The following is a 24825-nucleotide window of genomic DNA, read 5'->3' on the forward strand; positions in this document are numbered from 1 at the left end:
CTTTCTGCAAGCAAAGTTGTGTCATCTGCATATCACAGGTTGTTAATGAGTCTTCCTCCAATCCTGATGTCATGTTCTTCTTCATATAGTTCAGTTTCTCAGATTATTTGCTTAGCATACAGATTAAATAAGTACAGTGAAAAGATACAACCCTGACGCACACCTTGCCTGACTAATTTGAGTTTAGTAGGAGATAAATTAGTAAAGACAGATTTTTGTCTTTATTGTAGAAGCTCTTGAATGTCGTGCTCTGCACTTTATCTTGGTAAGCTAACATTAATTTTAGGCAATGAAGTATTTGAATACAACATTGTTTTAAGTAAATTAGTTTTAAAGTGGTAAACTAAATGTCATAGAGTTTTCACACTTGGTCCGATTTCAAAGTATTTTATAATTTGTAAGTGGCAAGGAATTTTTCAACTATAGGGAGTTGGAGAATACAAAAAGAATAGTGGAGACTGGATGCGTTTAAGGAAGGAAATTCTCTTGTTTTTCTTGTGTTCTTTTTAAATACTTATTTTTTTTTAGACTTAAATACATTATTAGTCTTTTAGCAACAGAAAATTTGTATTTGAAAAATTTGTATTTGATTATGTGTGAAGTTTTATCAAGAAATAAATGATCAATGGAAAGTAGCAAAGGTATGAATAATCAAATCGTATGTGGGCTACATACTGTATGATTCCATTTATGTACTGTTCTTGAAATGACAAAACTACAGAGATGGAGAAAAAATGAATGGTTTAATGGTTGCCAGGAACAAGGGAGGGGGATGTGGGAAGTGAGTGGGAAAACAAAAGTATCATGAGGAAGTTCGTTTGTGGTGACAGAAGAGTTGTATATCTTGGTTAAAGTTGCTCGAGTCTACAAGTGGGATAAAACTGCATAGAACTCTACACGCACACACACACGCACACACACAAATGCAGGTTAGAAAAGGGTGGAAACTGAATAAGGAATAAGCTCTGCAGTCTATTAACATTATTATACCAGTATCAATTTCTTGGTTTTGATAGTGTGCTATAGCTATGTAAGTTGTTATCATTGGGGGAGGGGCAAAGGGTACATGATTCTCTGTACTGTTTTTGTAATTTCATGTGAGTCTATAATTATTTTAAAATAAAAAGGTTTTGAGGACAAAGAAGCCTCGATTACCTGCTATCCTGAGTCTGGAAACCAAGCCCAAGAAACTCTTTCCATTCTACTTCACCTGCAGTACCTATACATTTGGGTGAATTCCTTGAAGACCTCAAATTTGCTAAGGCTCCTGGGTTTGCAGGAAGTGAGTTTTCTTACTGCCTGTAAGGCTGGGACCTGTAATTCAGGTATTTGGGTGTCATTAGTATGTAGATGATATGCAAATTATGGGATAAGCTGAGTCCATGTAGTGAAACAGAGTGGATCATGAAGAGCGTCTAAGATTGAGGCCTGAGGAACAACAGTGAGTAGTAGGAGGTCCTGGGGTGGTGCAAGCAGTTTGTGCTCAAATGCTAACCTAAAGGTTGGCAGTTTGAACCCACCTAGCAGTACCATGGAAGAAAGGGCTGGCAATCTGCTTTTGTAATGATAACAGCCAAGAACACCCTATGGAACAGTTCAACTCTGTAACATATGGGGTCATTATGAGTTGGAATCAACTCAACGGCAATGGCTATGGTTTTTCTGTTTGTTTGTTTAGAGTAAGAGGAGCCAACAAAGGAAACTAAAAAGGATCAGCCAGAAGTTAGGAGGAAAATTATGAGAACATAGCTAAAGGGTCTTATAGAAAATAAAAGTAAACCATCTTTATCTTTAAATGTAATTACATTAATGTCTTGGCTGACTTATTTCAAACAAATGTTTATCTTTTTTCCTGTGGATACTAGTGTCCTAAGTTTCAGAGGTGGGGGTGGAGGTGAATGTAGGACATCAGTTGTTTTTATGTAAAATAATATGCCCTTTACCTTCAATTCAGAGTCTTTTTGGAAAAAAAAAAAAAACTAAAGTTTAAGAAAATATTTTTGCTTCATACTTGTATCCAAGTTGGACACATGGTCATCTCATTTATAATTTGTAAATCTGTTCATTCATTGTGAAGATATTTTTCAGTACCTGCTGTTTTCCCAGTATTCTAGCTACTTTTTTGGGGTGACACAATAGACCCAAAACCAAACTCATTGCCGTCAAGTCAATTCAGGCTCACAGTGACCCTGTAGGACAGAGTAGAATGGCCCCATAGGGTTTCCAAGGCTGTAATCTTACGGAAACAGATGGCAGCATCTTTCTTACACGTAGCAGCTGGGGGGTTCAAACAGCTGACCTTCGCGTTAGCAGCTCAGCACTTAACCACTGCGCCCCCCAGGGCTCCTTGACACAATAAAAGTGGAGAAAATATTCCTTTTCTTGAGTACTTACTTGAAGATAAACTAGCTGTAATAATAAAGAGTTATTGAATTAAATAATAGTAGTTATTGAATTAAATGACAATAAAGGTAGGTTTAAAAACAAAGCAATTAAAAACTATATACCTAAACATTGTGGAGATGTGAAATAAAAAGTAGATGAACAAGTGAATCAAGAAGACCTCTTGGAAAAAGCTCTGTCTGTGATGTTGTTGTTGTTAGGTGCTGTTGAGTCGGTTCCAACTCAAAGCAACCCTATGTACAACAGAATAAAACACTGCCTGGTCCTGCGCCATCCTCACAATTGTTGCTATGCTTGAGCCCATTGTTGCAGCCACTGTGTCAAACCATCTCATTGAGGGTCTTCCTCTTTTTCGCTGACCCTCTACGAAACATGATGTCCTTCTCCAGGCACTGATCTCTCCTGATAATATGTCCAAAGTATGTGAGGTGTAGTCTCGCCATCCCTGCTTCTAAGGAGCATTCTGATTGTACTTCTTCCAAGACAGATTTGTTCATTCTTTTGACAGTCCATGGTATACTCAACATTCTTCACCAACACCACAATTAAAAGGTTTCAGTTCTTCTTTGGTCTTCCTTATTCATTGTCCAGGTTTCACATGCATATGAGGCGATTGAAAACGCCATGGCTTGGGTTAGGTGTACCCTAGTCCTTACGGTGACATCTTTGCTTTTCAGTACCTTTAAAGAGGTCCTTTGCAGCACATTTGCCCAATGCAATGCATCTTTTGATTTTTTGACTGCTGCTTCCATGGGTGTTGATTGTGGATCTAAGTAAAATAAAATCCTTGACAACCTCAATCTTTTCTCTGTTTATCGTGATGTTGCTTTTTGGTCCAGTGGAGAGGATCTTCGTTTTCTTTATGTTGAGGTGTAATCCATACTGAAGGCTGTGGTCTTTGATCTTCATCAGTGAGTGCTTCAAGTCCTCATCACTTTCAGCAAGCAAGGTTGTGTCATCTGCATAATGAAGGCTGTTAATGAGTCTTCCTCCAATTCTGATGTCCCGTTTTTCTTCATATAGTCCAGATTGTCAGATTATTTATTCAGCATACAGATTGAATAGGTATGGTGAAAGGATACAGCCTTGACACACACCTTTCCTGCCTTTAAACCATGCAATATCCCCTTGTTCTGTTTGAACAACTTCCTCTGGATCCATGTACAGATTCCTCATGGGCACAATTAAATGATCCGGAATTCCCATTCTCTGCAATGTTATCCATAATTTTTGTGATCCACACAGTCAAATGCCTTAACATAGCCAATAAAACACTGTAACCATCTTTCTGATATTCTCTGATTTCATCCAGGATCCATCTATTATCAGCAACGATATCTGTGATAGGAAGAGGATATTTCAAAAGGTTGAAATAGCTTAGATAAGGAGGGCTAAAGTCAACAAAATATTCAAAGCAGTTTTGACCATTAAGGTTCAGAAATAATATTTTTCTATTACTTTAATGTTAAAGATATTACTTTATTTAGAAATGTACTTAGGAAAGTACAATATAAAGAAATATCAATGTTAGAAAAATATGTCCATCTTTCCTGTGCGTTAACAGAATGATTGCTTTTCCTGTTTATTGAAATACTCTTTTGGAAGTCACAAAATATCTTCATTCAGTTCAATCATCCGTCAGCTCAGATTTTAGACTTTGCCATAGATGCACTTTAATTTTCAACTTAAAATTTGAATGCCATCATATCCTTTTATGATTTGCTGAATAGGCAGTTTGTATTTTACGTGTGTGTCCTTTCTCTTCAATCATTAATTTTAAGTGCAAAAAATTGGGAGTAGAGGTTATTTCTAATGACTTCATAGCATTATGTGGTATGTCTGACTCAGGTTGATAAAAGTATTTGGCAAATGTTAGGTTATGGTAAATTAAGCCCTAACTGCATGTTGGAGAAAAACCCAGCTTATTTCTAAACATGTTAACTAAACTCAGCAGCCGGCTTGGTGTTAGATGGTTGGCTAAAAAAACAAACCAAACCCATTGCCATTGAGTTGATTCAGACTCATAGTGACCCTATAGAGACTGTATAGGATGGAGTAGGACTGCCCAATAGGGTTCCCAAGGCTCTAAATCTTTTTGGAAGCAGACTGCCACATCTTTTTCCCATGGAGCAGCTGGTGGGTTCAAACTGTCAACCTTTAGGTTAGCAGCCGAGCACTTTAACTACAGTGCCACAGCTGGAACTTTAGAAATGCTAATAATAAAAGACACAGAGTCCTACTAGAACTACAAAGAAAAATATATGTTTGATTAGAATGTTATGTTTGGGTATCATGTAGTTTAGCTTTAGATGACAGAAATGGAAAGATGAGGACTTTTGTGATGTTTTACAATAAAGTTCTTCATAGGTAATCAGAATACTGATTCTAGTAAGAAAATATGACCAGCTGATATTGTGCATCACTCAGTGGCTAAGATTTTACCTTGATTTCTGTTTCTAGTGTAGTTTTCTACGATACTACCAATGTAACAGGGCTGTACATTTTGCTGCCAAAGTTGAGGGACCTTTTTTTTAGAAACCACTTTGTTAAGAAGGGAATATCACTGATGCTTGGCAGATTGTTTTCTCACAGAGAGAGGTGCTATTGTAAAATACGTAATGCTTTAAAATGGTAGAATAGAGAGAATTAGGTATGAGTATATAATCTACATGGATGCCAATTTCTTTTCTTTAGGGTTGATCATCTGTCATTTTGTGAAAGGAAATTTTTGTTTTTTCCTTAAAAAAAAAAAAAAGAATCTTAGTGGAAGTATAGATACCCATATAATCAGATAATTGTAGCATATTAAAATGAGCTTTAAAATAGAGAATTTCTTCACTATTTTAAAGCTTTTCAAAGATAAAAAAAAAGATAGTTTTTATAAATGATCTAAAAATCACGAACTTTTCTTTATTATCTCTCCACATAATAGTACTAGATATTAAAAAAAAAAAAAAAATTTTATATTAGCCTTGATAAAACCCAAACCAAGCCCATTGCCGTCAGGTCGATTCCAACACATAGCGACACTATAGAATAGAGTAGAATTGTGCTGTAGGGTTGCCAAGGCTGTAATCTTTACAGAAGCAGACTACCGTATCTTTCTCCTGCAAAGCAGCTGGTGGGTTTGAACCGCCAGCCTTTCGGTTAGCAGCTCAGTGCTTAACCACTGCCCTACCAGGGTTCCTTATTAGCCTTGATAGTTAACATTAATTATAATTATTAATATATTACTGCTTCATAAGACTTTTTCCCCAAAATTTCTACCCTTGGGAGTTAAGCTAGGGAGCATTCTGGCTATACTTCTTCCAGGACAGATTTGTTCATTCTTCTGGCAGTCCATTATGGTATATTCAGTATGCTTCACCAAAACCACAATTTGAATGTATCAATTCTTGTTCCATCTTCCTCTTTCATTGTTCAGCTTTCACATGCATATGAGGTGATTGAAAATACCACGGCTTGGGGTGCATAAAAGTGACATCTTTGCTTGTTAACACTTTAAAGAGATCCTTTGCAGCAGATTTCCCCGGTGTAATATGGTGTTTGATTTTTTAACTGTTGCTTTTGTGGATGTTGATTGTTGATCCAAGAAGAATGAAATCATTGACCATTTCCGTTTCTTTTTCATTTATAATGCTGTTGTTTATCAGTCCAGTTGTGAGGACTTTTGTTTTCTCCCTATTCATATGTAATCTGTATTGAAGGCTGTGGTCTTTGACCTCACAGCAACGTGCAGTCCACCACTGACCGACGGGTGGTGCCTGCACGTGATGAGCATTGACCAGGAATCGAACCTGAGTCTCCTGCGGGAAGGCAAGAATTCTACCACTGCACCAACAATGCCTCAAAAGAAAGAATAAAGGGATTTATTTACTTATTTTTTAATATCACAAACTGAGAGGATTTTAAGACAATTGTAGATTTTGAATCTCACCAAATTTCTCTCTTAAATTAGACAAAGCAGTGAGATATCAAAACCAAAACCCATAGACAACACTAAAAAACAAACAAAATAAAAAACAGTTGAAAAGGATCCCCATGTACTCCAAAGTACAAGCAGATTGGGTACCACCAATAGCCAGGAGTTCTGCATGGCTTTTGGCATATGTGGAGAAAAAGCAGAGGGCAACAGTAGGGCGTCTGATGGACCTGAGAACATAAGCATACCAAAATAGGTATTCATTGAAAAGTATGGCAGGCCAATTTGAGATATCAGCTGAATCTGTAAGGAATGCTGCTCAATCTAACATTTAGACAAGTACAAGTGATAAAATCTGAAAAAGGGTGGGTTAGCCTGGGCCACTGAACTCCTGAAACAAATCATCCAAAGCTTTTTTCTAGGGAAGAACTATACACTGGAGAGAAACTTCTGGAATTGGGTCAAACTGAACAAGATAAGGGCGATAGAGGTAGAGGGAATAGAAGGCCCAGATAAAAGTTTGTGAAAGGAGCAAGACCTGGGAATCTCACAAAGCAAGCTACGATATTTTTAACACTTCTGAAAAACATCAGAAGAGGGAGCTTTCTGAAGTTAGAAAAGCTTCCTTGAACCATGCTTCCTCCTATAAATTCAGGGAAACTAATTCACATAAAAATGGCCCACAGAAAAGTATTTATATCAGCCCTGTATACAAAAAAAAAAAAAATTTTTTTTTTCCAGTATACAAAGCTACTGTAAGAAGAAAGAGAATAAGGACTAGACTGAAATACCTACAGACAGTGACCAAACAACAGAAAGACATGACCACAAAACAGTTACAAACTGTAATCTACTATTTTAAAATGAGCTAACAGACATTATGGAAATTGTACCAAGATGAATTAGAATTAACAAAACTCAGAAATGTGACAAAACTCAGAAAGCATTTGAAATAATATCATTTCAGAAATGAAAGACTGTGCTAGCAGGAATATAAGCATGAGTAAAGATACACACAATGCTTATAGAGACATAGAAAGCAAAACTTGAAAAGTCAAGAAAAAAAGATGAAAAAATGAAGAAAATGTGATAAACTTTGAAGATAAGCATAGAAGATTCAACATGTGGATAATTGGGAGTTGTGTGGGGCAAAAGGAGTCAAAACCAGGGAACAGGACAAATAGTAAGTATTGTAATGCAAGAAAACTCTCTTGAAATAGGAAAGAGGTTTAAAATTGCATATTGAAAGCCGTATCATATATATGACCAATCGATGCCTAAATAAATTCTAGTAAAATTTCTGACCTTTGAAATAAAAAAAAGGAAAAAGCATGTGGGTATTAGGTAAAAGAGCAAGTGACTTATAACTGAAAGGAAACTAATTTATCGTCAGACTTTTCAACAACAGAGCTTTATGACAGAAGAAAATTCATTACGTTTAAGATACCCCAGAAAAAAAGTCTGAACAAAATTTACTTTCAGGTAGAAAGCATACATACAAATGTTACCAACTTTCAGGAATTTGGGGAATGTTATTACCATGTGTTCTTCCTGGGGAATATATGTACTAATCTACTAGAGAATGACTTTCAGTCAATCAAAGTGATTAGAGAGCGCATCATAAAGACTGGTGATGCTCATTAAATAATCACTGTGGAACTAAAATGGAAAGACGCTTAAAATGATGACTCTGACAATGAACATATGGTACAACTGTAGAAATAAGTGGTGATAATTGGGATAATTTACCCAATTTTTAAAAACTGTTTAGTAATCAAATTGGTAGTGGTAGTATAAGTATTGTTATTTTGAGATTGTAAAATAAAGCAAGTGAGTAATTGTGATGTATTGTGTCATCCCCTGTGTCCTTGAGAATCAGGATTCCTGGTGTGGAAGAAAGCAATTACTGGTTAATATAGAAGCTGATAACTAAAAACGCTATCATCCTGTATTTGAATTGAAAATGTTAGTATGAACTGAGGTATTTTATTGTTTTACACACACACAGACACACACAGACACACACACACCCCCAGAGAAAGAGAGTGAGAGTGAGAGAATGCTCTGTGCATGAAAAGGGCTAGAAACAATGATCAGTACAGTAGCTGTGAGCATCCCTGTCAAACAGGTGACGATCCTCAGACATTGCTTCCCACTGTGGGGAAAAACTGGCTTCGTAGAGAAATGGCTGATTGCCGACTAAGTAAGAAGTCTACAAGGTGAGCCTGTACATGTTTTCACACAGAGAGCAAGCAAGCTTTTGAAAATTTTAGGATTATGTTGAAAGGACTCAGGAACCAAATCGAAAGGGTGCCGTTGTCCAAAGTTGGGAAAATTCGAACTTCATTAAGGGATAATTATTGAAACCAACTAAATCCCATGAAATATGTTTAAATTTATGATTTCATCATGTTATTTTTAAAACAAACCTAACTGCTTACCTTCTGAGGATGATAGGAAACCAGTTTATTTCGTGAAAATTGGTTAATTAAGGGAAAGAATCAACATATATCTTGCTCTTCTATATGAACTATGTCACTGTAACCAGGTGGTAAATGAAGTCATGAATCTCTTTAAAAAACGTTGTGACTAATAACTGAAAAAGAATGTGAAAGTGGGAAGATCACCATTTGGCAGCCCCCAGTGATGGTGCCTGCCACCATCAGAAAAAGGAGAGATAACCAGTTGTTATGAGCCTCCTGATGAAAGTAAGATAACATGCGTAATACCACATATGTTGCCAAAGTGATAGAGCCTGACTGTAACCAAGCCTCTGGCTCCAGTAATCAATTTGCAGGAAATCCTGAGAACAGAGTATGTTTGTTTCCTATTGCTGCTGTAACAAATTATCACAAACTTTGTTATTTAAAACCACACAAATTTATTTTTTAAAAATTTTTATTGTGCTTTTAAGTGAAAAGTTTACAAATCAAGTCAGTCTCTTCTACAAAAATTTATATACACCTTGCTATATATTCCTAATTGCCCTCCACCTAATGAGACAGCCTGCTCCTTCCCTCCACTCTCTATTTTCGTGTCCACTCTGCCAGCTTCTGACCCCCTCTGCCCTCTCATCTCCCCTCCAGATAGGAGATGCCCACATAGTCTCAAGTGTCTACTTGATCCAAGAAGCTCACTCTTCACCAGCATCTTTTTCTATCTCATTGTCCAGTCCAATCCCTGTCTGAAGAGTTGGCTTTGGGAATGGTTCCTGTCTTGGGCTAACAGAAGGTCTGGGGGCCATGACCACCGGGGCCCTTCTAGTCTCAGTCAGACCATTAAGTCTGGTCTTTTTACAAGAATTTGAGGTCTGCACCCGACTGCTCTCCTGCTCCCTCAGGGGCTCTCTGTTGTGGTCCCTGTCAGGGCAGTCATCGGTTGTAGCCTGGCGACATCTAGTTCTTCTGGTCTCAGGCTGATGTAGTTTCTGGTTTATGTGGCCCTTTCTGTCTCTTGGGCGCATAATTACCTTGTGTCTTTGGTGTTCTGCATTCTCCTTTGCTCTAGATGGGTTGAGACCAACTGATGCATCTTAGGTGGCCACTTGCTAGCGTTTAAGACCCCAGATGCCACTCTTTGTTGCAGTTTTTAAGGGTGCTAACTTTTTCGGTTTTCCCCGGTATTTGTTCATTTTGAAGACACCACTTTATTGAAAAAAAGTCTTAGGCAGGCGTAGCCTTCAACCTTTATTTACCATTTCGTCTCCTTATCTGTGATAGCTCCTTCTCCTTCCCTGGTTTTAATTAGGATTCAAAAGTTCCAGATCTTGGTTTTCAACATTCAGCGCCTCCCATACACACCAGAGAACGTGCTGTAGTCAGTCTGTCCACCAGTGGGTGCTGATACTCAGGTTAAATATCATGTACTAATCAATCTGTCCACTAAGTGGCATAGTCCCCTCTCTCTAGTTATTACTCTCCTCCCTTCTGTTTTCTGCCACCACATTTTTAGTCAGAAAACCCACACCTAGCAAGCCCCCTTCGAGGCTGCGTGTTGCCCTTTGGTTTTGCTGAAGGCTTCCTTCACCACTCTGTTGAGGTCGCTTATATCTGAGCTGACATTCAGGGGAAGCACAGGCAGACTTTCCTCCAGTTCAGGATGAGGAGGGGCTGGCACGCCCCAGAAGGATCTCTAGAGATCTGTGTTGGTTTCAGAGCTCCAGTGATCCTGTGGTGGTTGAGAGTGGTCTCCACTTAGGTGACCCACCTTCTGACTCCACTGTGAAGAACCTTCTATAGGAATTTGTATCAGTCCAGCAGCCAACTCTTACCAGGTGGCAGAGGGGTTGTCACACTCTGAACTGACCCTAGGGAGGCCTGCCTTATTGCTATCAGAGCCCCCTCTATAGTATGTTGCCTATGGGTGTAAAAAAAAAAAAAAATTTTTTTTTTTTTTTCGTGTAGCCTCCATTAAAGATGTCTGCTTCCTAGCACACAGCATCCTCGTCCAGCAGTCCTCTGTGCCGACTGGCTGGGGGAGCATAGAGACCCAAACTGATCTCCAGAGAGGCCTGTGCTCTTGGTTTCAGAGACCTGAGCTATGGGGTGCATAGGGAGGCAGGTAGAGTGCTGACTATGGGAGTGGACTCCTTTGCAGGGGTCTTCTGTAGCTGTTTGCATCAGCCTGGCAACCAACAATTACCAGGTTGGGGAGGGGGTGTCATGCTGTGGTCAGATCGCCATTGAGGTGTGCCTTTTTGCTGTCAGGGTCCCCCTGGTAGATTGCTGGCTGTGAAAGCAGCCTCTGCTCAAGGCTCCTGCTCCCTAGCACATAGCAGCCTCAGTTAGCAGTTCTTAGCACCAACTGGAAGTGATAGCAGACTAACCCTAACTGACCCCTAGAGAGGTTTGTCATGTTAGTTTCAGAGGCTAGAGCTATGGGGTGTGCAGGGAAGGAGGTAGAATGCTGACTATGGATGTAGATTCCACTGCAGGGGCCTTTTATAGCAATTCACAGCAGGTTTGCAGGTGACAGCGTCTGGGTTGGAGAGAGGCTGTCATGCTCCATACGGACCCTCAGGGTGGTCTGCCTTGTTCGCAGACCCACCCCCCTGTCATAGTATGTTGCCTGTGGGTGAGGCCTCCACGAATGATACCTGCTTCCGAGCATACAGCAGCCTCAGTCAGCAGTCCTCAGCACCGACCAAAAGGGGGAGTAGACAGACTTGAACTGAGTCCTTGGAAGGTCTGTCCTGTTGGTTTTAGAGACCTGAGCTGTGAGGTATGCAGGGAGGTCAGTAGAGTGTTTACTATGGGAGCAGACTACATTGCATGGGCCTTCTGTAGCAATTTGCAGTAGGCGTGCAGCTGACAGTGTCCAGGTGGGAAAGGTGCTGGCACACTAAAAATGGACTTTCGGGAAAGTCTGCCTTGTTGCTATCAGACTACCCACCCCCCACCCTGTAGTGTGTCGCCTGTGGGTGTAGCCTCCAGTAAAGATGCCTGCTTCCTAGCACACAGCAGCCTCAGTCAGCAGTTCTCAGCACTGACCAAAAAGGGGAGCAGACAGACTTGACCTGACTCCCTGAGTGGTTTGTCCTGTTGGTTTCAGGGGTGTACAGGGAGGCAAGTAGATTGCTGACTTTGAGAGCAAGCTCTACGGCACAGGCCTTATGTAGCTATGTGAGGTAGGCTTGCAGCAAACAGTGTTTGGGTGGGAGAGGTGCCGGCACACTCCAAATGGACCCCTGGGGAGGTCTTCCTTGTTGATTTTAGGGCAGAAGCTTGGCGTCCTTTCTCTTTGTACTAGCAGAGGCTGTGGTAGTTAGGGGAGCAGGCTCTTTTTCTGGGGCCACTTCCCCCATTCGCAGCAGCCCATGACCTGCATGGCTAGTTGGAAGGGCAGGGACAGTGGGAGAATTTTTTTCCTACTGTAGGCAACTCATTGATTTGATTCCTGCCTGTTTGCAGTTCCCCACTGCTTTCCTTTGCTCCCCAATTCAGAGTCTCTCTAAGGTGAGCACTGTTGCCTTGTATTTGTGGGGGAGGGTCATAACAATGGTCTATTTACACCACCATCTTCCCAAAAGCCTCAGAAATGTATTTTTTAAAGTCATCTCTTCTTATACTAGCCAAAAAATGTATATACCAGTTAACTTATCTATGGATTTCTTCATAATTCCTATTTATTCCTCATATGATTTATGTTATTTTCAAAATTTACTATTACAATTTTTATTAACCTCATTTTCTTCATGTTAATGTTTTATATGATGTTGTTAACTCTAGGATAAAGCGTACTAATGCATTGTAGAAACTAGGTCAAACCTGTTGTCATGGGTTGAATTATGTCCTCCCAAAAATGTGTGTATCAATTTGGCTGGGCGATGATTCCCAGCATGGTGTGATTTTCCTATATGTTGTAAATTCTGCCTCTGTGATCTTAACGAGGGAGGATGGGTGGCAGTTGTGTTAGTGAGGCAGGACTGAATCTACAAGATTGGATTGTGTCTTGAGGCAATCTCTTGAGGTGTAAAAGAGAGAATCTAGCAGAGAAACAGGGAGACCTCATACCACCAAGAAAGTAGTGCCAGGAGCAGAGCATGTCCTTTGGACCTGGGATCCCTGTGCAGAGAAGCTTCTAGTCCGGGGGAAGAATGATGAGAATGCTGATGGATAGAAAGCCTTTCCTTGGAGCTGTCACCCTGAATTTGGACTTTTAGCCTACTTTACTGTGAAGAAGTAAATTCTGTTTGTTAAAGCCATCTACTTGTGGCATTTCTGTTACAGCAGCACTAGATGACTAAGACACCTGTTTTAATAGAATTCATTGGAGGAAATACCAAGAAATTTAAATCTAGAGAGTTTTTCATTCCTTATTCCATAAGAATTTCAAGAAAGATAATTATGTTGCTGGGTCTTCACCATGGCTTCAGGCCAGTTTCATCTCTTTCAGCTTAGATTTGTGAGTATGCTTTAGCAGTAATCCACCTGGTATACAGTGGAAAAAGTCATTACACTTTGACAATGGGATAGAACTACTTTGAGGCATGAGGCTAACTTAAAACTCCCTCCAGTCCCTCACAGGTCTGAGTAACATTTTGAAAGTGTAATTTTTCATACTGTTAAAGGAGGACCTATTTGTATAATATCCAGAAATCACTAAAGAATAGGTAATGTTATAGTTAAAAATTGGTATGCTTGGGCTATAGGAGAACTCAGGATGTATACCATTATAGGAAATATTTCATATAAACAGTTCTTTAGGTATTTCAGTAACTGAAATATCAAACTGTAAACAAGGATTATATCCTTCTGCCTCTTACAGATTGAAAATTCTAACAATAAGTTATTAATAGTACATGTGTAATTTTCAACTGGAGTTGCTGTATTTTAAAGTTACATTTTACAATTATTAGTTTATTTAATTGGCTAAAGACACTGAGGGCCTTCTCAATCAAGCAATCAATATATTACACTTGTTTCTTTAATATTTGTTCAATCATTTATTAGAAATAGAAAATAATTTTTCCACACACTGCAGTAATTAAGATGTTCACAAGAAATTACAGTCCTAGAAGTAAGGCTAACATACAAACAGATAATTACCTGCTCATGCAGCCTAGACAAAGGAGTGATTACTTCTATCAAGTGGGGTCAGCTTCACCTTCTAAATTCACAGCATTTCATTAGATTACTATAAAAGATGTGATAGGAGAATTAGTTTTTGAAATTATTGTCTGAGGCAGAGTTTTACAAAGTGTTCCCTGACAAACTATTCATAGGAGAGGGTCAGTGAGTTTGGAAAATTTTGCATTCTAAAAATCACTCTTGGAAATGCCGTCAGCACATTTAAGGCTCTTGGAAATTCTGTAGTGAAGAATCATATTAAAAGGTTCTTGGATATTCCATAATAAAGAAAAAACCTGCTGCTGTCAAGTCAATTCCGACTCATGGCGACCATATAGGACAGAGTAGAACTGCCCCATAGAGTTTCCAAGGAGCACCTGGCGGATTCGAACTGACCTCTGGGTTAGCAGCTGTAGCACTTAACCACTACGCCACCAGAGTTTCCCCATAATAAAGAAGTATATTTAAATTGATTTCCAAATTTATTTAAATACAGGATTCTTTTACTTCCTAGTGATAATGAAATCCAGTTCCTTGATGTGGCCTACGGTTTTCATTCAGCATGACCTGGCCTCTTTGTCCAGCTACGCTGCTCTTAATTCTTTGATTTTTCAGTTGTCATTTTCTCTGAGTCACTGGAATATTCTTGTAAAAAGTCAAGTGAGACGGACTGACTTCTGGCATGACTATGTGAGGTGCTCTGCTGACCTGTTCCCTGATGTAATTGGTGAAATTATTTGAAAACAACCATTTAAACATTCTGGAAATGGTACTAAGGACAAACAACAAATGAAGAAATATCTGTCCAAGAAAATCTACCAAAAAAAAAAAATTGATAATAATAAAGGTCTGTGGTATTTGAACAAAGACCAACTCCATCTCAACTCTGTCCCAACACAGCAAGACAGACACTTTACTCCAGACTGTTTCAGCTGAGAACACAATGCTTCCCCTCTCCCAGGTCCCAGTCTGAAGGCTTTCTTCCAGGTGAGAACAGACTTCAGCATTTCTCATCATGCCTCCACATAGCCAAGACTACATCCTTAAAAGCGTGATCAAGAGATGAGGCCTTCCTTCTGCCCAGTCCCCACTTACAGAACAGAGACGTTCCCTTGGCACTCTAAGAATCCTGGAGCTTTGATTGCCCTTGCTTCTGGTTCTGAAGTGGTGGTTCCAGTCCAGGAGAGGAAAGTGAAGAGGACCTCAGGCAGCTGCCTTCTCCTTCCCACTGATTGCCCGTCTCCTAGAGAAAGACTGTCACTCAGAAGCTTGCCCTTGTCTTTACCCCTACTTCCTGAGTCCTGGCTCAGAGATTTTTTTTTTCCTGGAGGAAGAAGCAGACCTTCAATCAGATAGATGCTAATCTCTTCCCAAAGGAACTGACTTCATTTGCAACTGGGCATGGAGAAGTTTAAGGGTATGGATACAAACAGTGAAGGTGTGGTGAAAACCAATTATAAGGAGATTCATAGATTTAATGAATCTACAGCTAGACTGTATGCCAGCTAGTTTGCAGGAGAGAATGGGAAATAAGACAGTTGGAAGAGAACAAGTATCAAACACAGATTTCAAACACTATTCATTCAAAGGAGCCACAATTTGATTGGATTAGTTTTTAGAGCAATTTATGCCTCAGGGCATTGCTAAAAACAATAGAGCAATACGCTAGCAATTAGTGGAGTTTAACAGCTGGCTGTAGTTAGGGAGAGTCCTACCAATACCACTCTCAAAGCAGGGTGACTGTAGGTATGCTCAAAGTTGCATGCCTGAGGAGAAGCATCAGAGGATTAATACTATTGGGGGGGGGGGAGATAGACTTCACTAAAATAATCCAGTCACTCTTTAAAAATAAACCAGTAAATAACAGTAATAAGCTCTAGAGTGGGAGACCAGTACTCAAAGTTGCTACAGCATACCACCTAAAATGTCCACTTTCTAACAAAAAATTACAAGACATGCAAATAAATAGAAAAATATGACCTGTACACGGGGTGGGAGCTGGGGGGGGACAGGCAACACAAACCACCTGTGAGAACAACCAGATGTTGGATTTAACAGAAGAAGACTTCAAAATATAAATTACAAATATGTACACAGAACTAAAGCAAAGCACGATTAAAGAAGTAAAGGGAGGAATGATGACAATGTTTCATCAAATAGAGAATATCTGTTAAGAAATAGAAATTATAAAAAAGAACCAAATTAAATTCTGGAGTTATAAAGTACAGTAGGAGCCCCTGGGTGGTATAGATAGTTAAGTGCTCAGCTACTAGTTGAAAAGTTGGCAGTTTGAACCATGCAGAGGTACCTCAGAAAATAGGCCTTGAGATCTACTTTCTAAAGGTCACAACTTTGGAACACTTCTATTCTGTACACATGGGATCACATGGGACCTTCATGAGTTGAAATCATCATGATGTTAACTAACTTACAACCCAACCCAGTGCTGTGGAGTCGATTCTGACTCATAGTGACCCTATAGGATAGAGTAGAACTGCCCCATAACTTACCACAACAGAGTACAATAATGGAAATAAAAATTCACTAGAGGGTCTCAACTGTGGATTTGAACTGGCAGAAAAGTCAGTGAACTTAAGATAGGTTGATAGAGATTATGCAAGTTGAAGAACAGAAAATAAAGAATGAACAAATCTAAACAGAGCCTCAGAGAAATGTAAGACACCATAAAGCACACCAGCATATGTGTAATAGGAATACCAGAAGGAGAGGAGAGAATGGAGAGAGAGAAAAATATTCGAAGAAATAATGGCAGATAGCTGTCTTGAAATTTTATTGAAAAACAATAACATACCCATCCAGGAGGCTCAATGAACTCTAAGCAGTGTAAACATAAAGAGACACACAAACAGACACATCTTAGTAAAAATGCTAAAAGCCAAATCAAAAGGAAAACTTGGAAGCAGGAATGGAAAAATGACTTGTCAAGTACAAGGGAATCACAGTAAGATTAATACCTAACTTTTCATCAGAAATAGTGAAACCAAAAGGCAGTGGAATAACATTTTCAAAGTGCCCAAAGAAAAATAACTGTCAACCAAGAATCTTGTATCCAGCAAAGCTAGCATTAAAAAATGAAGGTGAAATAAAGACTTTGCCAGAAATAAAAAACTGACAGAATTAGTTGTTAGCAGACCCACTTTATAAGAAATACTAAAGGATGTTCTTCAGGCTGAAAATAAGGGTTCCCAGATGGTAATTCAAATTCACACAGAAAAATGAAGGTCATCCATAAAGGTAATCCTAAAATAGCTGACAATTATTGGGGTTTGAAGGGACTAATAGTACCTAGCTCCTCTTTTCTTTCTCTTGGATATGTAAATATTCCACTGGTATTTGAAAATAATGGATATTCTTTAAGAATTAGCTGCATGGATTTATACATATCCATTACAGTAAATTTCATAGTTATTCATATTATGTAAACTAATAGATTTTTATTGACTTCATCTATCAGTTATAGAGAGAAATATGTTAATTCTTCCACTATGATTGTTATTAAATTTTTTTCTTGTACTTTTTCAGTTTTTGCTGTATGTGTTCTCAGTGTGCTATGATGTACGTACAAACTCATAATTTTAGATATTATTGATGAATTTTTCTTTTACCAAATTAAAAGAGTTCAGAGTCTTTTAATCAATGTATGTTTTTTTGGGGGAGGCATGAAATTCACTTTGTGTGGTAAAATATAGGTACAATAGTCTTTTAATACTAGTATCTATCCCTCTGATTTTTTTATCTCACTTTTATTCTTTACACATTTAGCATCTTTTGTATGTGGCAATTAATTGTTTTTATTTGCTGATCTAAAAAAATCTGTGATTCTGTTATTAATGATTATTGGTCTGATAGATCTGTTAGTTGATTAAGCGCTCAGGTACTAACTGAAAGGTCAGCAGTTCAAACCCACCAGCTGCTTCATGGGAGAAAGATATGGCAATCTGCTTCTCTCAAGATTATGGCTTTGGAAACCTACGGAGCAGTACTACTCTGTCCTAGAGGATTGCTATGAGTCGGAATCGACTCGATGGTAACGGGTAAAAATGGGTAGATCTATTAGTTGTTTAAAGAGATGTATTAACTTTTTCCAATGTTTTTTAAAAAGTCAAGTGAATAAATATAAATTTTTGAAACAAGTAGATTTCAGTGAAGACTGGAGTTCCTGGTAACATAACAGTAGATAAATACATTTAAAATGTTTTTATATTGATATGCTATGTTATCATCTGTCTTAGAATTACTTGATAAAACTTCAGAAAAATCCAAAATATGACCAGCCATTATCTTGCAAATTAGTGGCTGATTTTATCTTCAAACCAATTACTATTTATTTTTTTAGTTAAAATGGTCTTATATCTGAATCAGTATGAGTTGGAATCAACTTGAATTTATGAATATTAAATGAATTTGGTGGAACACCATAAAATTTTGATATATCTTATTCCATTATGTGAACTAGGAACAAATGTATTATCAATAACTATTGCTGTGTTGTACATATTCAATATGTAATCACAGTATCAAGCCACATATCTATGAAAAAGTAACATCTATTCAACTATAATGAGCCTTTAACATTTCTTAAATAATAATATAGTACTTTTAAATTCATAAATTTTTACCTATTATTTTTTACTTTTTACCCCGTAGAGTAGGAAATGTTTCTTTATTCAATTTAAGCAGTAGAAATGTCTTGGTTCATCTCACAGATATATTTGGTAATTCTACTACCAAGTACAGTTTGTGGTACTTAGTAAGTATTCGATTAATATTAATTGACTTACTTAATTGATAAAACTTTAGAAGAAAATCAGATTACTGGTAAACATAACCTTTATCCAGAATGTCAATACATGGGACAGTTTCAAGGAATATTCTTCCTTAGGATAGAAGAAAGAATTTTTATAGGAATTTACAGAGATAGGTTAGGTGGAGGGAATAGTTGGTCAAAGATGATTCTCAGAAGAGGAAACAATTATTTTTGCAGTCTACAGTCTGCTGGTTATGCAGTTGGGATTTATCCAGAGACATGGGGGCTAAGATTATGCATGAGAGAATGGGAGGAACAACTTGAATGGGAGGGACAAGGTGTAGGAGGCCCAGAGAGGAAAATTCTCTGTCTTTTAGGGTTTCTTACAAAACATGCTAAAATAGTGTTTACCAGTGATTAATTCTCAAATTAGATACTTTCGGCTCTTACACAGTTACAGAAGGTTTTTCTTTTTAGTTATATATTATTTATGTAAATGTTAACATAAATTTAAATATGTGCTAAAGATAGTAAGAATAAAGATATTCCATTAATAAGTAAAAAGATGATGAGGAGCATGAAATAATAATATAAATTTTCCCAATTATATATAACATATAAATAATACATAATACGTACGTAACATTATAATAATGTAAATTTTGGCTCAAAAAAACTTTTTATTTTGAAATACTTACAAACTCACAGGAAAGTGCAAAAAATGGTACAGAGAGGTCCCATGTACCTTTCACCTAGTTTCTCCCAGTTGTTACATCTTAACCTAATTATAGTATAATACAAAACTAGGAAACTGACATTGGTACAATGTGTGCATATAATTCTGTGTCATTTTTTACATATGTAAATTTGTATAACCATCATTACAATTCAGATACAGATCTGTCACCAAAAAGATCTACCACTTTATGGTAACACCCTTCCGCCATACCATCCAAAACCTGTAGCAACTACTCATCTGTTTTCCATTTCTATAGTTTATTCTTTTGAGAATGTTTTATAAATGAAATTATTCAGTATGTGATCTTTTGTGGTACACTCTTTTGAACTAACATAATACCCTGGAGTTTCATGCAATTTGTTGTAATATTAATAGTTCATTTCTTTTTATTGTTATATAGTATTCCATGGTGGCATGGATTGAATTGTGTTTCTCAGAAATGTGTCCCTATACATGTGGACAGTGCTATCCATAAGGTTTTCACTGGGTAACTTTCAGAAGCAGATCATCAGGTCTCCTGTCCCAGTCTGTCTTAGTCTGGCAGCTCTGCTGAAACCTATCTACCATGGGTAACCCAGCTGGTATTACCAATGGCATAGCTTTCAGTATCATAGCAACACACAATGTACGACAAACTGACAGATGGGTGATTATTAAGGACTTCATTCTACTTGGAACAATAATCAATGCCCATGGAAATAGCAGTCAAGAAATCAAACAACATATTGCGTTGGGAATATCTGCTGCAAAAGACCTCTTTAAAGTGTTAAAAAGTAAAGATGTCACTTTGATGACTGAGGTGCACCTGACCCAAGCCATGGTCTTTTCAGTTGCTTCATATGCATGTGAAAACTAGACAATGAAAAAGAAAGATTGAAGGAGAATTGTGGTGTTGGTAAAGAATATTGAATATACCATGGACTGCCAGAAGAATGAACAAATTCCTCTTGGAGGAAGTATGTTTATACCTATCAGCTTAGCAAAAATGTAAAGGAGCCCTGGTGGCACAGTGATTAAGAGCACTACTGCTAAGCAAGAGGTTGGCACTTCAAATAATGATGAGCACGTGGAGCAATGGGTATTCTCATGACTGCCATTGGGAGTCTAAATTGGCACAGTGCTTTGAAGAACAATTTAACAACATCTAGTAAAGTTGAAGATACACGTCTCAGTAATTACACATCTAGACATATAAAAAAAAAGACATATAGCATGGTAAACATGGTCACATATGAGCACTAGGACACATTCATTCAAATATCTCAGCATTGTGTGTCATATCAAAATAAAAAGTGGGAACAATTTAAATTTTATAATCAGAATTAATAAATTTTGATATATATGTGAAAGCATTCCATGTAGCAATTAAAATGAATGAACTAGAGTAATATGTACCAACACGGATAACTTTTAGAAACATAATATTAGGAAAAAATTATGTTGCAAAATTATACACAGTTTGGTATTTATTATAAAGGTTAAGGACGTTCAGAAAAATACATAGTTTTATGATTGGTTACGTATGTACCAATGGTATAAAATATGCATGGGTAGTGTCATGGATCAAATTGTGTCCCCCAAAAATGTCTGTCAACTTGGCTAGGCCACGATTCCCAGTATCGTGTTGTTTTCCACCACTTTATCATATGATGTGATTTTCCTGTGTGTTATAAATCGTATCTCTATGGTGTTGATGAGGTAGAATTAGTGGCAGTTGTAGTAATGAGGCAGGCCTCAATCTGTAAGATTAGGTTGTGTTTTAAGTCAATTTCTTTTGAGATATAAAAGAGAGAAGCGAGTAGAGAGGCAGGGGGACCTCATACTGTCAAGAAAGCAGCACCAGGAGCAGAGTGCATCCTTTGGACCTCAGGTTCCTATGCAGAGAAACTCCTAGACCAGGGAAAAATTGATGACAAGAACCTTCCTCCAGAGCTGACAGAGAGAGAAAGACTTCACCTGGAGCTGGCACCCTGAATTCGGACTTCTAGCCTCCTAAACTGGGGCAGAATAAATTTCTCTTTGTTAAAGCCATCCACTTGTGGTATTTCTGTTATAGCAGCCGGAGATAACTAAGACAGGTAGAGAACACAGCAATTTCGGGATGGTGGTTGTCTCTGGGAAGTGGAAGAAGGGAATCAGATCAGGAAGAATAATGGAATACTTAGCTGCTGTCAGTATCCTAAAAATAAGTGTGAGGCGAATACAACAAAATGTTAAGATATGATAAAGCTAGGTGATAGGCAGATGAATTTTCCTTGTAATATACTGTAGTTTATGTATATTTTATTATTTCCTGTTTCTCAAATATCCAGAAATATTGTTGATGTATATAAATCCTGTCTTTGCAATTCTCTTAATCTCCTTTAAAATCCGAGAATTCTTATGCCAACAGCATTTTTGTAAAGTGACTGCATAACTGTTTTTTTTTTCTTTTTTTTAAAAAAGAAAGAATACAACACATAATTTTCCTCATCTAAAAATGGCCTAAGTAATTTCTAAGGTTCCATCAAACACTAAAATGTACTTCTTTGATATTTCCAAACAACACAATCTTTTCTAAATTTAGCTATTCTAACAGTTCAGGATAAATTCAAGTGTTCAGGATTATGAAGCCAGTTTTCTACAGAGGTTGTTGTTTTCAGACTACCTCCCTCTCTGTATAAAGCAGATGTGCATCATCTACTATAGGGATTGGCAATTTTTCTTTTCTGTAAAGGACTGATAATAAATATTTTAGGCTTTGCAGGCCATGTGGTCTTCTTTGCAGCTGCTCAACTCTGCAGTTGTAGTGTGAAAGCATAAACTACATAAACAAACAAAAAACAGTTGTCGAGTCAATTCCAACTCATTGTGACCCCATGTGTGTTGTAGTAGAACTGTGGTCCATACAGTTGGCAAGGGCTGATTTTTCAGAAGCGGACATAGGCAACACTTAATATGTGGTTGTGGCTGTGTTCCAATAAATAAAACTTTGTTTACAAAAACAGGCAGTGGGCTAGATTTGGCACTTGGACCATAGTTAGCCAACCTATGCTCTATAACACAATCACAGAACGTACTCTGGTAATCAGTGTAGTACTAATTTTAATCACCATATCACAGGTAGGGAAACTGAGGCATAGAGGCCTTAAGGCATCATTTGTATTCAAGTGACCTTGCCATACTCCAATAACCGCGTGGCAGTAGAACTCTTCTACATATATAGTGTTCAGAGAAAATTCTTTTTTCTTCCTCTAGAAGTGGATTAATTGAGATGGCCTAATTTCTTATTCTCTTCATCTCTTATTCATACATGAAGAAATCAAGAGGTCATTAAAAAGACAGGAGAGACAGAAAAGACCTAACTGGATGTCAGAAGAGACTCTGAAATTTGCCCTTGAAAGTCAACTAGCTAAACCAAAAGGAAAAAATGATGACGTAAAAGAGCTGAACAGTATATTTCAAAGGGCAGCTCGAGAAGACAAAGTAAAGTATTATGATGACATGTGCAAAGATCTGGAGATAGGAAACCAAAAGGGAAGAACACACTCAGCATTTCTCAAGCTGAAAGAACTGAAGAAAAAACTCAAGCCCCGAGGTGCAATACTGAAGGATTCTACAGGGAAAATATTACACGACGCAGGACGCATCAAAAGAAGATGGAAAACACAGAGTCACTGTATCAAAAAGAATTGGCCGACATTCAGCTGTTTCAGGAGATAACATATGATCAGGAACCGATGGTACTGAAGGAAGAAGTTCAAGCTACACTGAAGGCACTGGCGAAAAATAAGGCTCTGGAAATTGAGACAGAATACCAATTGAGATGTCTTAATGAACTGATGCAGCTCTGGAAATACTTGTCTATGCCAAGAAATTTGGAAGACAGCTACCTGGCCAACCAACTGGAAGTGATCCATATTTATGCCTATTCCCAAGAAAGGTGATTCAACAGAATGCAGAAATTATCAAACAATATCATTAATATCACACACAAGCAAAATTTTGTTGAAGATCGTTCAAAAGCGGCTGCAGCAGTGTATCAACAGGGAACTGCTAGAAATTCAAGTCGACTTTGAAGAGGATATGGAACCAGGGATATCATTGCTGATGTCAGATGGTTCCTGGCTGAAAGAGAATACCAGAAAGATGTTTACCTGTGTTTTATTGAGTATGCTAAGGCATTCGGTTGTGTGGATCATTACAAATTATAACGTTGCAGAGAATGAGAATTCCGAAATACTTAACGGTGCTCGTGAGGAATCTGTATGTGGATCAAAGGCAGTTGTTCAGACACAACAAGGGGATACTGTATGGTGTAAGTCAGGAAAGGTATGCATCAGAGTTGTGTCCTTTCACCATACCTATTCATGCTGAACAAATAATCTGAGAAGCTGGACTATATGAAGAAGAATGGGGCATCAGGATTGGAGGAAGACTCATTAACAACCTTCATTATGCAGATGACACAACCTTGCTTGCTGAAAGTGAACAGGACTTGAAGCACTTACTGATGAAGATCAATGACCACAGTCTGCAGTGTGGATTACACCTTAACATAAAGAAAAGAAAAATCCTCTCCACTGGACCAACAAGCAATATCATGATAAACAGAAAAGATTGAGTTTGTCAAGGATTTCATTTTACTTGGATCTGCAGTCGACACCCATCGAAGCAGCAGTCTAGAAATCAAAAGTCGCGTTGCATTGGGCGAATCGGCTGCAAAAGACATCTTTAGAGTGTTGAAAAGCAAAGATGTCGCCTTGAGGCCTAGGGTGCGCCTGACGCAAGCCATGGTGTTTTCATTCACCTCTACATGTGAAAGCTGGGCAGTGAATAGGGAAGATTGAGGAAGAACCGATGCCTTTGAATTGCGGTGTTGGTAAAGAATATTGAATATACCGTGGACTGCAAAAAGAATGAACAAATCTGTCTCGGAAGAAGTACAGCCAGAATGCTCATTAGAAGCAAGGGTGGCGAGGCTATGTCTCACATACTTTGGACATGTTGTCAGGAGGGGTCATTTCCTGGAGAAGGACATCATGCTTGGTAAAGTAGAGGGTCAGAGAAAAAGAGGAAGGAGGCCATCATCGAGATGGATTGACACAGTGGCTGCAACAATGGGCCAAGCATAGCAAAAATTGTGAGGGTGGCACAGGACCGGGCACTGTTTCGTTCTGTTGTGCATGGGGTAGCTATGAGTCAGAGCTGACTCGACGGCACCTAACAGCAACAACAGTCTCTTGTTCAGAATTATAGTCTTTAGAAGGTGATTGGAAGCTCTATACTGCTGGGTCCCTGAGAATCTTATTTATAAATCATTTTATGTATGATTTTTCCGAAGGTTACAATAAAATAAAAACCAGTTGCAGCTGAGTTGATTCAGACTTATGGGTACTCCATGTGTGTCAGAGTAGAGCAATGCTCCTTAGAGTTTTCAGTGGCT

At 38.2% G+C, this 24825-nt stretch overlaps 1 protein-coding gene across 6 annotated transcripts in view; it reads left to right on the top strand.

Moving 5' to 3' along the window:
* Positions 1-24825, top strand: part of CDC42BPA (CDC42 binding protein kinase alpha) — a 341599-nt gene that overhangs the window by 131598 nt on the left and 185176 nt on the right. The window lies entirely within an intron of this gene.

This window comes from Loxodonta africana, chromosome 25, assembly GCF_030014295.1.
Source record: "Loxodonta africana isolate mLoxAfr1 chromosome 25, mLoxAfr1.hap2, whole genome shotgun sequence".
In the NCBI taxonomy this organism is placed as follows: Eukaryota; Metazoa; Chordata; class Mammalia; order Proboscidea; family Elephantidae; genus Loxodonta; species Loxodonta africana.